We start from the raw sequence: 15,056 nt of genomic DNA on the forward strand, positions 1-15,056 counted from the left end.
TGCATACTCATGAGTCAGCTTGGAAACACTCTTGCTGCAGCAAATACTACCTCCTGCAGTATGCTTTGTGAACAAATAGGCTACATTTCCATTTTGCATACCGTCCCTTATGGCAACTCATATGAGAACGATTTTTATGTTTCTTTTTAAACAGAATGCTGCCACCATTCTGACTTCCTTTCAGGTCAAAAATGGGATAATATGAACTAGATGGTCTGTAGTCCACAGAATCATTTCTGAAATAAATGGAAACTATAAAACCTCTTCTTGTAGATCTACCTTGGGTCACTACCATCAACTGTGGTTCTGCCTACCTTCCCTCAGAAGTTGGGTGATTAAGAAAACCTATAAACCAGAATGCAATGAAGTCCAGGTGCTTTGATTTTTACATGAGGCTCTCTCTGAAGATCAGTTCTTGCTATCATCTTGTTCTGGTTTATCTCTCTCTCTATTTCACATTCTCAACATATTTTCTTTCCTTTGGCTAGTCATGTATAAATCAAGGTTTGGAGACCTAGAAGTCCTTTCCTACACAACACAGCCATTTGATGTCAAGTTGATTTTCAGTAGCAGGACACCTGCAAGTTTCTGAGAGCCAAGTAAAAACTCTCAATTTTCAGGTAGCCTGGAGCTGTGCAAACCAGAAATGTCCCTAAAATTGTCAAAAAAATCCTGCCTCACTTGCTGACATTCTTGGAGAACACTTTTCCCCCTTTAAATACAACAAAAATAGTAGTTGTCTTGAAAAATGAGTAAGTTTTGCAGGAAATAACTCAATAAAAAGGTGTAAGTTCTCTTCCAAGCACAATGACTGTGAGCTCACATGGATAAAAGGAGCTTTCCTATTTCCTGACTTCTGCCCAGTGGCACACAGAGGCAAAGATGTTACTGAAGCATAAAAAGCTGTACCCAGTTTTGACTGGGATTGAGCTACTTTGCTTCATAGCAGTTTGCTTAGTGCTATGTTTTGGCTTTGTGACCAAAAGTGTGGGTAACACACCAATACCTATTGCTGAGCTGTGCTCACACAAGGGCTTTTCTCTTCTCACACCACCCCACCAGCAAGAAGGCTGGGGATGTGTAAGAAGCCAGGAGGGGACACAGCCAGGTCCCCAGCTGAGCAAAGGGATATCCCACACCATATGGCATCACACTCAGCACACAAAGCCAGGGCAACAAGGAGGGTGGGGGTTTTGGAGGGATGGTGTTTGTCTTCACAAGTCAGTGTTACATGTGATGGAGCCCTGCCCTCCTGGGGATGACTGAATACCTGTCTGCCCAGGGGAAGTGATGAATGAATGATTTGTTTTGCTTTTACTTGCATGTGTGGCTTTTGCTTTCCTTATTAAACAGTCTATATCTCAACCCTTGTGTTTTAGCACTTTTACCCTTCTGGTTGTTCTCCCACATGCCACTAAAGGGGAGTAAGAGCAGCTGCATGGAGCTGATCTGCCCACCAGGGTATACCTGCACAATCCCTTCTGGCCAGTGCGGGGCATGAGGAGTTAGAGATAACAACTGATTCGATCAGAGCATGCTATACCAAATTTATATGTGTTTAGCTATTAGTTGTCAGGCTCCTGTGCTTGCCATGGGGCTTGCTTGCCTGGATGTAGATTAGTAACTAGTGCTCACTAGTGACTGCTTTTTGCTTCTGTTGTTTCATTTTCTTCTTATCATCCTATTCTGTTCTGCCTGGGAAGATACTGATAACAGGAATGGGCTGGCAGACAACCAGGGCACTGCTCCCATTCCTGTGCTGAACAGGCTGAATTCAACTTCACTGGACTGTGACTGTGGCTAAAATCATGATGGTACAACCAAAAACACACATGGCCACGGAGAAGTCTATACTAGAGCAGGTACTCCCCTGAAGGGAGAGTGGCCTATGGATACTGCCATTCTGGAGCAGTTACATCTCCAAAGGATGGTGGTCTGTAGACAAGCCCACACTGCCCATGTGGAAGGTGGGCCTGTGTGTAATCTCAAACTGCAGGAGGGACAAGGGGAGGAGTTCATTGCAATGCTGAATCCTAAGCATCCTAAGGGATGAGGCCCGAAGATTGTAGTGGAAACACCTTTAAATTGCTGTAATCCAGGATCTGAGCTGCATGTCATGGGAATTACTATAGCAGGAACCCCTCGTTGCTAGCCAGGCAAAGAGCAAAGGGAGGAGTTTGCTGCAAACCCTATTATATTTTGTTAAGCCCTATAATCTGGCCCAAAGGAACCAGCGGTGGAGATTGTCACAGGAATACCTTTAAACTTCTGTAACCAGGATGTGAGCAGCATGCTATGGAAACTAGCACAGCAGGACCATCTGAACCAATGGAGAACAAGCCTCACAAGATGTGAAAGTACAGCAGTGACCCAACCTGAGCTTTGGTGCCCAGTAACTCCATGGATCACACCACCTCTCCTGTCCTGTGTGAACTGATTGAACACAGGAAGAATAACAGATTGAATACACATGGACTAAATGGACTCAAGGGATACTTTGTGGACTTTTAAAGGGGTGATCCAGACTAAGGTAATGATTTCCATGTATATATTCCAGGATGGGTAAGAGGAAGTGGTTAATGAGGGACAATCTATTGGATAATGTGGGACCTGAGCACAGTGTCAATAGTATGGAATAAAGGGTGGATTGCACGGTTTTCTTTCTGGGATGGAGCTAATTTGCTTCATAAAAGCATGTATAGTGCTAAGTTTTGGATTTGTGACCAAAACACTGTTGATAACATACTGGCACTTCAGCTGTTGCTGAGCAGGGTTTGCACAGCACCAAGGCCTTTTCTGCTCCTCACCCCTTCCCATCAGTGAGCAGTCTGGGGGTGCACAAGGAGCAGGGAGGGGATACAGCCAGGACAGCTGACCCCAATGGACCAAAGGGATATCCCAGTGATATCTTGCTCAGTGACAAAAACTGGGGACAGGAAGAGGGGGACACTCAGCATTATGGCCCTTGTGTTCCCAAGTCACCATCTTGAGTCCTGGAGCTCTGCTTTCAGGAGGTGCCTGAACATCTGCCTGCCCACAGGAAGTGGTGAATGAATTCCTTGTTTTGCTTTGCTTGCACACACAGCTTTTGTCTTCATCTCAACTCCTGAGTTTTATCACTCATGCCCTTCTGATTCTTTCCCTTATCTCACCAGGGGGGAGAGAGTGAGCAGCTGTGTGGGGCTTAAGCTGCCCACCAGAGTTAACCCACAACAAAAGCCTATAGTAATTGGAACATCAGGCAATAGTTTGGTAATTGGTGAAAGTGCAAACTTCCCATTAGAAAAAATCCCCACAGCTTTCAGAAGACACAGAAATTGAGATAATGAGGGCTTTGTCAACCATTTCTAAAGGTGTTTATACTCCCTCAGGGTAAGAGACAAACATTGCTGTTGAGATTATTGTACTGGCCATTGAGCATGGCACAGTACAAGCACACAGGAGATAATACCCTTCTGCCAAAAGCCAGCCTTTAATATTTCTGGTGAAGACAGAGCTCAACATCATTCCACACATAATTTTAGAAAAACTGATCTGACCAATGAGCAGGAACAGTGATAGTACACCTGACTAACATCTCAGACACCAGGATAGGAAACAAAAGCCCAACTCCACTGCTTGTTTTACAGAAGCAGGTATTGATAATATATGGCAGCACAGTCACTCTCAAGCTACTTGAAGGGACTTAAAAATAAGTTATCATTATATTTTTAATATAAGTTCAATAATTCCCACTACCCTTTGAATGTTAACACAAAGGCAAATCAGCTGATCACAGTTCCCTCTGGGACTGACTGTACACTGCTATTTTAGAATAATTTCACTAATATTTGCAGTCTGGTCAATCCTGCTGGGAAAGAAGTCCCCAATGGTTCTGGGGGTGTGGGGAGGGAAGGGGTTAGATGTATAGTTACATACATAGAATTATAGGGGATCTTGACTCCAAATGTGGGCAAATAAACACTGTCTTTAACAGTCTTACTTCAAAAGTATTCTTCTCTAACACAATCATGCAAACATCTTCACTTTTTAATATCTCATTTTTTTCCAATTTTTGGAGATAGGATCTTCAAAGAACCATTTATCTGAAAACATTTTATCTGAACCATTTATCTGAAAACATTTCAAATCTGTTTTACGTTAATGATGCCAAGAAGCCTGATGCTGTAATTTCAAATGCTTAATTATTATTTGGGTTTTCTACTTTGAACAAGTGATAGGACTTTTGTATTCTTCAGCACTAGCCCATTTTCTGGGATTCCAGTCCCAAGCTCAAAGTGGCCACAAACTGTGTCCACAGCCAAAACATTCAAGGACAGAACAGTATCATCTGGATTTACATTCTTGTTTTTAGCACTTGCTGCACTTTCTCTCTTTGGCTTTATCTGGAGATTTGCTAAAACATACCTTTTGATTCATTCATTTGCAGGGAGCTTTGAAAATAAACTCTCTCTGGCAGCTAACACTATAACTGCAACTATCTTCATTATAATAGATTCAGTGCACAGAACCCTTCCCTCCATCAAACCAATAAACAGCCCAAGTTTGCAAAACAGTGCGTAGGGTGCCCCAGATAGTGAAGTGGAGGTAAGGTACCTAATCTGCACAGGTGCATATGTAAATCCCAAACAGCTTCTACCTTTTCAGATTATTTTACAGCTTCAAATGACTTCCTATTAGCATCCATAGGGCCTGTGTCAATTTTGAAAATGATATTTAGGTGCTTTTTAAAAATCTGACCTGCTCAGATTTTTACCTGATCTTTACATAATTGATGATTATCATCAATTATGCAAAGATCAGACCAAAACTACAGGTCTTTCCTTGAAATCCACCGAGGGTAGAACTTCCCTGAAATTCTCCTCACATGCATACCTCAGTAGTGAGATCCAAGCACTCCTACACTGATTTCCAAATCCAACCTCCACAAAGTGTTTTGTTTTGTTTAAGGCCACTGTAGGAAAATGTTTGAGCTCAGTGTCAACCCTAATACAAGTGTAGAAGTTTCATTTCAGTCTAGTCCTGCCAACAATTCAAACCCATGCACTGGAATGTGCGAGCCACAAGTAAACCTGATTCTAGAGCATCCAGCAGGACCTCTCCTGTGCGTGCAACCCTTCAGAAATGTGTGCATTGGGGAAAGGAGAGACATTTAGAAATGCCACACAATAAAACATTGAAGTATCCATGTATAAAATGGAACAGTTAACGAGTAAACAAATGTGGAGGGGAAAAGAAAATTGTGTAACCATTGCAATCAGAGGAGAACATCACATAGAAACTATATCCTGTGTGAGGTTTTGTTATGGAGCCACTATGGAGGAAAGTTAAGACTCCAAGCCCTGCCAATGTAGCAAGCCAAATATGCCTACAGCCACATACTGGGACTGATTGTGGGCACTCAACCCTGGCATTTTACATTTTTCTATGATCTTTGCTTTGTGGAAATTCACAGTGGAATTTCCTACTGGACTACCTGCAACTTGTGTTTTGCTTCAGTAAAAACTGGAGGCTCAAGTTATACATGTGTAAACAGCTTCTCTAAATGTTTCCATTTAAACAAATTCTCTGAATAATTTACTGCACTTGAATGGTCAGCAGAAATAACTGTAACTTTCCTAGTCTGGTTACAGAACAATGGCCAAAATACCACATAGTCACTTAAAAATAACAATTTTACCAAAGCTGAATTTTCCTTTAAACCATTTCCAGGCAAAGTCTGCAAAACAATTAACTGGGTAGATAGCATTCATAAATACGAAGCAAGCACTAAAATGCTTTATTCAGAGTTTGTAAAGGCTTGCTTGAAGAATTTGTCTTTAATTATCACAGGTAATTTGAAGCCTGACCTTTGAAAGTATCCAAGCTAAACACCTGTTCTTCAGTAACACTGAGCTGCTGCTTATCAATTACAAATGTCTTTAGAATAATAAATCATAAAGAATGAAAATGCAATTTTTTACTACTTAACTATACATTGGTCCCAATAACTTAATATTAAGGGCTTACAATAGAACATAGCTGAGATCATAGACAAAGAGTTTAGAAGAACTTAAGTTAAATAAATGTGTTTTAAAGACGTGTCCCCTGCAGCTAAAGCAGTTGAAGAAACCATTCAAATAAGCAAATAACATTGTTTACATTTACAAATGAAACATCATATGAGTATTTATTGATTTTTTTAAAAAATTCAAAAAATACATTGTAACAGAACAGAATGTATACGCTCTTCAATGAAAGACAAAAACTATGGTTATCATCTGGACCAGAATACAAATACATGCTAACAATTTAAAAATCATTTTGGGTCATTCAGGAAACATGAAACAAGCTAGCTGTTTGGAAATGCAGTAGTCTTCTCCTTTAGTAAATATGCCTGAGAAAGTTAACCTGTAAAGACATCGGCTTTTAAACTCTAAAACACAAAGAGCTTTCTAGGCTGAAATGGTGAAGAGACCTGTGATATGCACCTGATAGGCCACTGAGCCATTTCCCACAGAGATTCTGTTCACTGCTCCACCTCAGCTCAGCCATCCAGCAGTGGCAGAGTTTCACATCAATACCAGGCTTATTGAAGTGAGGTGCTAAAAAGCATGCTAAGATGATGTAAAACCAGCAGTTACATACACAGTGGATAGATGTTAATAATCAAGATTCCGTACCAAATTCCTTGCTTTGTATTAGGGCCAAGCAAAAAGTAGTAGTTTGGTTCAGGGATGAAAAGGACTATATTTTTTGGCTCAAGGTAAGACCCTTTAAAAACAGTTTCTACAAAAGCATCTAGAATCAAAGCATGAGAAAAAAAAAAAAACCCAGGACAAACACAACTAATCACTTTACAGTAACCACATACTTTAGGCAAGGAGGACCCAAAACAGTAACATAAATTGTGCATCGGTTCTATGAAAATAAACCATTACTAGGAGACACAAGTAATCTGACAAGATGTGAAAGTGAGCAGTGAAAACTTCATGGATTGAATTTCTTTTCATCAGAATTAATCTGTTTCTACTGCAGGCAGGTAATAAATGGAACTCAGGAAAACTGAATTCCTATTAGCAGCTTAACTCTACTACAGTGAGGCTGAGGCTGTTACTGTTTCTTTCATTAAGAGACATTCAAATGAATGAAGCAAAAATGACATTTCAAAAATGAAGACCAAAAGAAAGCTGAAAGTACATTTTAGACAAAAACAGTGTTAGGTCAAATTCACAACTGGTGATATCTGATGTAAGAAAAAGTAATTTAACTATGCTGCTTATACCAACAAAACATCTGACACTATTTCTTGAATTCTAGCAGCTTTTTTAAAGTCACTCAACAACTGCATACCTTGAAAATTACATGGGACAAAAAAGTTCATTATCAGGCATGCAAAAGGAACCTCCCATTTTTAGAATTTAGTTACATGATCAAATTACATGTGCTAAAGCATACAAAACCAACTCTTCAAATGAAGCAAATTCACAATTCTGAAAAGGGAAAAAACTCCAGACAAAACAAAAACTCAAAAACCTGTGACAGAAGAAAGTACATTTCTACATATATCTCTGACAGTTCAACACTGTAAAATGAGCCACTATCCATACACATATGTAATTCTGCATGTAATGGGATAGGGAAGAGGCTTCCTCTTCCTAACTTCCACACCACAGAAATGACTGGATGTACTACAGAGGCTGCCACTGCCCTATGAAATATAGGGCACTTGGCATTGCTGGATACAGTGTTCAAGGCCTCAGGCACTGACCCAGCATGTTTCATCTTACATTCTCTAGTATTGACTATGATGGCAAAAACATTCCGCATTGCTCTGACACCAGCTTGGCTTCTAGGCTGCACCTTCTGAACAAAACACCATTCTCAGGTGTCCTGGTTCCAGCCAGGAAAGGGTTAACTTTTGCAGTAGCCAGGAGGAGACATGACTAGGACCTGGAGGTTATCCTATAACACCTCACATCACTGCTGCAGGGAGGGAGTCTCTTCAGGGGAGAAAGGGGACCCTTCTGGTCAAGTAGCGTGGCAGAGGGAGTGGCTGGGTATTGTCTATTGGTGGGGGGGTTCTGTGTGATTCTTGCACTCTCTGTCACTAACACTGGTCAAATTCTTATCTCACGGCTGTTTCCAATAAGTTGCTCTTATCTCAACCTGTGATCTTTAACTTTTGTGCTTCCAATTTTCCTCTCCATCCAGTTTAAGAGGTGGGAGGAGGGGGAGGGAGGAGCAAGTGAGTGGCATGTGGTTTGGAGAGTCTCAGTGGGAGCACTAAACTGGGGAGTACCATTCCTAAAACACTACAGCCTTATTGGGCACCCAGTGTGTGGCATCAAGGGTTGAGGTAACAATAGATCTGTCCAGAGCAGCTTGGAAACAAATTCAATCTAAGCATTTGTTGCCTTAACTCCAGAGCCACCGGTCACAATGCTGCTTGGTCTGTTCATGTGGTTGTGGTACCTAACCCTGCGTTCACATATTCCCATATGTGGTCCTTGTGATGTTCTTTTTCAGAGCAGGGAGAAGGATTGGAGTTGCTTTTTTGCTGTATTATGGGATATCAGTCTATGACTGATCAAGGACAATGAGCATAATTTTGGAAGTGTATTCAGTGCTGCTCTCCTACCTTTACTTTAGGCACTGTCTTTGGGAGTCAATAATCACACTCACTCTGTGGGGGAACAGGGGAGGATGATTTTCTCCAGTCTTTCACCTCCTTCTCCTCCTTCAGCTGTTACAACAGCTTTTGAGAATTTTGAATTTCCCTTGGATGTTAAGGAAAGCATGTTCTTGTGGCTAAGACTCACTGTCTCAGTCCACACCATGCCTAGAGTCAAGAAACAGATTTCTAGGAATTTCATTCAGAGATCTGCCCCAAGGGTGGACAGTCATGAGTGGCATGAAATGTGGCAAAAAACGAAGCAGTTTTTAAAAAAATCTTCTGCTCCAGTGGTTTGGAAGTTCATCCCTGAACAACTACAGGATCTTGCTAAAGTGACAGAATATTTGCAAGGAGCATGCTGTGGCAGCTCAGGAAAGGGGCAACTTATTGTAGCGTGCTGGGCCTGGCTACTCTTTACTGGACACAGTTCAATACTGGACAGCACCCTCAGGGGAAAGAGGAAGAAAACAGACCTACAGGCACTGTGGCCTGATTTGCAGGTGAACCCAAGGAATCGCCTGTGCCAGTAGTAGTTGTCCCTATAAAGAAGAAGAAAACCAAATCAGCTCACTTAGTGAGGGATAAAGAGGAAGTAGAGCTCTCAAAACAGGAGGAAGAGGCAGGGCCAGAGATAATCACCTGATCCCTATTCCCAGCTGTATTGAATTTGCATGGCCTAGGTTTTGAGGGGGCTGGGAGGGAGGGGCTACAAGGGTGGTTTCTGTCAGAAGTTGCCAGAAGTTCTCTCCATGTCCAGCAGAGCCAATCCCTGGCAGTTCCAAAGATGGATGTGCTGCTGGCTAAGGCTGGGCCAATTAGAAATAGTGGTAATACCTCTGAGAAAACATATTTAAGAAGAAAGATAAATTAAAAACTGTTGTGCAGTTGAAATTGTCGCTGGAAAAGGATGGAGTGAGAACATGTAAGAAAAGCTCTGCAGACAGCAAGGTCAGTGCAGAATGAGGAGCAGAAGGTGCTCCAGGCACCAGAGCTGGGATCCCTCTGCAGCCCATGATGGCCATGGTGAAGCAGCTGTGCCCCTGCAGCCCATGGGGATCCATAGGGATGCAGGGATCTGCCTGCAGCCTGTGGAGAAGCCCCACAGTGGAGCAGGGGGTGCCTGAGAGGAGACTGTGAGCCCATGGGAGACCTGTGGAGGGAGGGGCCCTGCTCCTATACTGGAGCAGCCTGGCCTTGAAGGACTGCACTGCATGGAAGAGTCACCCATGCTGCAGCAGCTTGGGCATGGATTGTATTGCCCATGGGATGGAGTCACACTGCAGCAGTTTGGGGAGGACTGCATCTCATGAGCTAGACTCATGTTTGGAGAAGTTCATGAAGAAGAGTCTCCTGTGGGAGGGACCCCATAGCACAGCAGGGGAACAACTCCTCTCTCTGGGCAGTGGGAGAAGCCACAGGTGATGAACTCACCGAACCCCCCATTCCCTCTGTCCCTTTGCTGTCAGTGGGAAGGAAGGAGGGGTGAGGGTATGAGAGATGAGGTAATATTTTGCTGAAGCCAAAAGGTTGTTAAGTGAAAATTGTTGGTTCTGTGTGGTGTTGTTTGTGGTTTGGATTTGTTCTGGTTGGTTTCTTGGGTGTTGCTGTGAGCTGGGAGAGGGGCAGCATTGAAGACCTGACCAAAAGGAAGTAGGATGAGAGGGGAAGAGATAGAAGAGTAGGCGGTCAGGAGATAATGTAAATTCCCGAGTACCCTGCCAATGGGAAGGGGGTCAGGGACCACCCCCTAGATGGGAAAAGGTATATTTTGTAACCATTCTGTTGGGAGGGTGTGTGTGCTCAGCTCTAGGGGAGAGAGGTACACACCTGGCTCAGTTAAACCATTACTAATAAACAGTTTGCTTTTGCTTTGACAAAACTTTGTCCCCATTTAATTGCATCTAAAAGTTAGTTAATTTCTAACAGAGGGAAGGTGTTTTCAAGGTTCTTATTGTATTTCTCATTATCCTGCTCTGATTTTGTTAGTAATAAATTCAACGCATATATATCTCTAAGTTGATAAGCATTGGGGAGTACCTGTTTTGCCCATGATGGTATTTGATGAATGATCTCTCCAATCCTTACTTCAACTCATGGATCCTTCATTATATTTTCTCTCCCCCATCCAGCTGCAGAGGAGAAAGTGGCTTTGGTGGGTGCTTGGCATCTGACCACTACACCAGGTGAGCAAAAATACGTCAGCCACCAGCCAGGAGAGCTCCTGGTGACCTGGCTGCTCCTCCGCTGGGGCATTGTGTCCCACAGTATGAAACTAGCAACTGGAATCCCTGTCACAGGATGCAGGTATTGACAGAGAGATTGGGAAGAGGACAGAAACTCTCAGCTTCTGGAAGTGACTCCTGTCAAGCAGAGGGAAGGGCATTCTCTAAAGGATGATCTAATAGTGTGTCAAAGCAGGTGGAATGCCATTGAGAAAACCTGAGAGCATTAGCTGTGCTAGAGGTACTTTAAAGAGCAGCTCTCTGTAGCTCCAGATGAGGTCCAGAGTACACAGTCCATGTGGTGGAAGTTTGTGCAGAGCACGCCATCCTCGTAGGCCATTGACATTAATGGCAATGAAAGGAGAACCAACAGTGCTTCAGGTGACTACCTGACTCTGGCAATATGAAGATCATGTTTTTTCTTCACTACCAAACTGCACCTCAGCTGTGCAAGACTGTCCAAGATGGCAGACAGATCTGAAAGACCTGAACAAGCTAGAAAGGACATGGCCATGGTCCCATGGCCTGCCAGCATGGTCCAGAGTCCTTTCTATTGGTAGCAAGGGCCCCCTGCTTGAGCGAGAGGGTGCACACCACAAGGTGGCCTGTGGTTTTACTTGCATGACCATAGAAAGGACATGAGGAAGTGGAATGGAAAACCCACCTGTGCCCTAGCAGCATGGGTACATGATTTGAGAGGAAAAACAACCACTGCAGAAAATCCTTCAAGGATAAATGCTACTCCAGTTTCTAGCAGACAAATACTCAGACAGAACAGGAGGGCTGATGTTGCTTGAAACCATTTGCAGTACCTTCAGTTCAAATTTGTGAGCAACAAATACCACGACCAGAACTGGAGGGGTCCTGACTCCAGCAAGGTAGAGGAAAGGGACAGTCAGATCTCTTGGATTGTGTGGATGTGATGGCTTGGCACACCAGACCCACAGGAGTTTAAGGCTTTTCTTGTCACCAGTGCACCACGTACCCTCATGCTACCAAGACAAGTAGGGGCAGAATCCATCTCTGCTTCTGGGGTGACAGGGGATCCCAAGAGCTGCCTGTACTGGAAGATGTACTGAACCTGACGGGGTATTGTGAGAGACTGGAGGATACTGCTTGCTCAAAACAGTTTGGGGGTGTGTGTGGGCAAAGGAGCAGGTTGGGCCTTGCCCTGGTGGGACAATGTCCTGCTCCACATACCCCATCCTCTAGAGCCTGCATCCCAGCCCCATAGTGACTGCCAATCACAGGCACACTGGAGGCAATGCTCCTCATCCCATCTCTGAAGCCCTAACCCAGCTCCTGAGTGGCTGCCAGACCAGAAGTCTCACCTGGAGGAAGGGCCCAGGAAAGCCAAAGGGTACTTAAGCCAGGACACCAGGCAAGCACATCTTGACCCTACCTTCCCTAGGATTTAATATCAGCTGGAAGACCACTGGAAGCCAGCCATAGTAGCTGTATTCATTCTTTTCTGCATATTTTCTTTCTCTTTTTCTCTTTCCTTCTTATAATGCCTTCTTCTCAAAGTTTGAGTAACTTAAACCTGGATTGGTTGGAGTTTGCTATGTTCATCAGGCTTAGAGTTTGCTAAGTGAAGGCTTGGCAAGACATTTTATGTTGACTGAATGTTGCTCTAAACTTTTGCCTGAGTTCTCTGAGTTTCTGAAATTTGCCAGTAAAGTTTTTGTTGTTTTCATCTCTTGAGAATACCTTGTTGGTATTTCTCCCTTGCATCTAATTCACGGTACATAAAAAAATCTGCAAGCCCTTTTAAAAGACTTGTTGAGTGAGTTCTGGGGTCTTGCAGGAATGAATGGCAAAACCACCCCACTGTGATGGGCCAGAGGCCTTGTGCATCCTTGGCATAGACTGCCTCAGGAGTGGGTATTTCAAGGACCCAAACTGACATGCAGTACACCTGGAACCAACTGCCCAGGGGTGGAAGCACATTCCCACCATTTGCCATGGAATGATCCAGACTGCATTGGAAGAGAGTGAGGCTTCATAACACTTGCAATATATTGATGACATCATTGTGTGGGGCAACCAAGCAGAGGAAGTTTTTGAGAAAGGGGAGAAGATAATCCAAATCCTCCTGAAGGCTGGTTTTGCCTTAAAGAAAAGTAAGGTCAAGGGATCTGCCAGGAAACCCAGGCTTTAGGAATGAAATTGTAAGATGGATGTCATCAGATTCTAATGGCCATGGTCAACAAAATAGCATCTATGTCCCCACCAACCATCAAGAAACAAATACAGGTTTTCCTAGGAGCTGTGGGCTTTTGGAGAGTGCATATTTCAGAGCTCAATTGATTGAAAGCCCTCTATATCTTATGATGCAGAAGATGAATTATTTTAAGAGGGGTCCTGAAAAATAAGCTTCTGAACAAATTAAGGAAGAGATTGTTCATGCAATAGCTCTTGGGTCAGTCAGGACAGGACAAGATGTGGAAACTGTGCTCTATACTACAGCTGGAGAGAATGGTCCTTCCTGGAATCTCTGCCAAAAAGTACCAGGGGACACTGGAGGATGACTCCTGCGATTCTGGAGCTGGGGATACAAAGGACCCAAGGCCTGCTACACAACAACTGAAAAAGGGATACTGGCATCTCAGGAAGGGGTTCAAGCTGCTTCAGAAGTGATTGGCACTGAAGCACAGCTTCTTCTGGCACCCTGCCAGTGCTGGGCTGTATGTTCAAGAGAAAGTCTCTTCCACATGTCATGCCACTAATGCTACATAAAGTGAGTGAACTGCGCTGATCATCTAGTGAGCTTGAATAGGAAACCCAAAAGCTCAGGGATCTTGGAAATCATCATGAACTACCTCCAGGGGTTTAGATTTTTGGGTGAGAACAGTCTGTGCTGTAGAATTGTGTAACATTGGTTGCTGAATGATACTGTATGCTATAACTGTGATGGACAAGGAGTATGGACTGCTCCAGATGCACCAGTAGTGAACTCGTGATGCAGCCTGCAACCAGCTGACAGCACACCAGCCCTCCTGACCTAGAATACATCTATGATGTGTCGCCCTGTTCTTCTAAGTTCTTCTAAGCCTTCTGATGTTTACATTTTTGTAATGGAGTTTCTCACACGCTTTTCATGTAAATAGTGATTGTTTTGCATTCCTTTCTGGAGGAAGAGAAATTTGATGGACTGTTGGTTTGACCAATGTGGCTGGAGAGGTGGCAATTTCATCCTCCAATCCACAGTCACTTTTGAAAGTCTATAAATATTGGAGTTCAGAAATAAACTTCCTTCTTTTTACCTTGGACATTTCAGCTTGTGCGTGTCGTTCATTTCGTGTCCTGTTGCGACACCGATGGGACCCACAGCCATGGACCAAATGAACTCAACAGACATCTTGGAGGAACAGCCAAAATTGACTAAGGAAATGATACCTCTGCTTGTATATACATATATATAAATGGAATGTGTAGGATCTGGGCATGCAGGATGGTATAGAACAAGGGGCGGGTAATGTCCTGGTTCTGGCCAGGACAGGGTTAACTTTTGCAATTGCCAGGAGGGGCCATGGCTAGGACCTGCACATTATTCTATATCACCTCATGTCATTGCCATGTCTGGGGGAGGGAGTCTCTTCCAGTTGAGTAAGCGTGGCAGAGGGTATGGGCAGGTATTGGCTGTTCTCAGGGGGTTTCCAGGGGAATTGTTCACTTCTTCTGCCCCCTGTCATTAGCATTGTTGCTGTTACTGTTCTTTTCCCTATCCCATTGCTGTTTCTAGAACACTGTTCTTATCACAACCCACGACATTTACCTTTTTTGTTTCCAATTCTCCTCTCCAGCCCACCACAAGGGGAGGTGGGAGTGGGAAGGGGAGAGTGAGTGAGTGGCACTGGTTTGGAGAGTGTCAGTAGGACACTAAATTGGATAGTACCATTCCTAAACCAAAACATCAGGTTACATTTAAGAGGTGAAGGGTGGGAAGCAAAGAAACTACTTGAATGACCTGGCCTAGAAGACAAATGCAAAGGCAAGGTGGTGCATCAGTAGCTTCTGGATCAGAGTTGAAGGGAGAAACCAAGAGGTGAAGACTCTCAAAGAAGTGCAAGTTACAAGCATAATTTAAGCCTGTAATTATTTAAGGAGAAGAGACATAGGAGGAAAGATGGGCTGCAGTAAGATAAATGTAAAGTGGAAATCTGTATCTCCTGGAC

General features: G+C 43.6%; 1 protein-coding gene across 5 annotated transcripts in view; it reads right to left on the bottom strand.

Moving 5' to 3' along the window:
* Positions 1-15,056, bottom strand: part of STAU2 (staufen double-stranded RNA binding protein 2) — a 171,170-nt gene that overhangs the window by 70,230 nt on the left and 85,884 nt on the right. The gene's annotated exons all lie outside the window — the stretch shown is intronic.

This window comes from Ammospiza nelsoni, chromosome 1, assembly GCF_027579445.1.
Source record: "Ammospiza nelsoni isolate bAmmNel1 chromosome 1, bAmmNel1.pri, whole genome shotgun sequence".
Lineage (NCBI taxonomy): Eukaryota > Metazoa > Chordata > Aves > Passeriformes > Passerellidae > Ammospiza > Ammospiza nelsoni.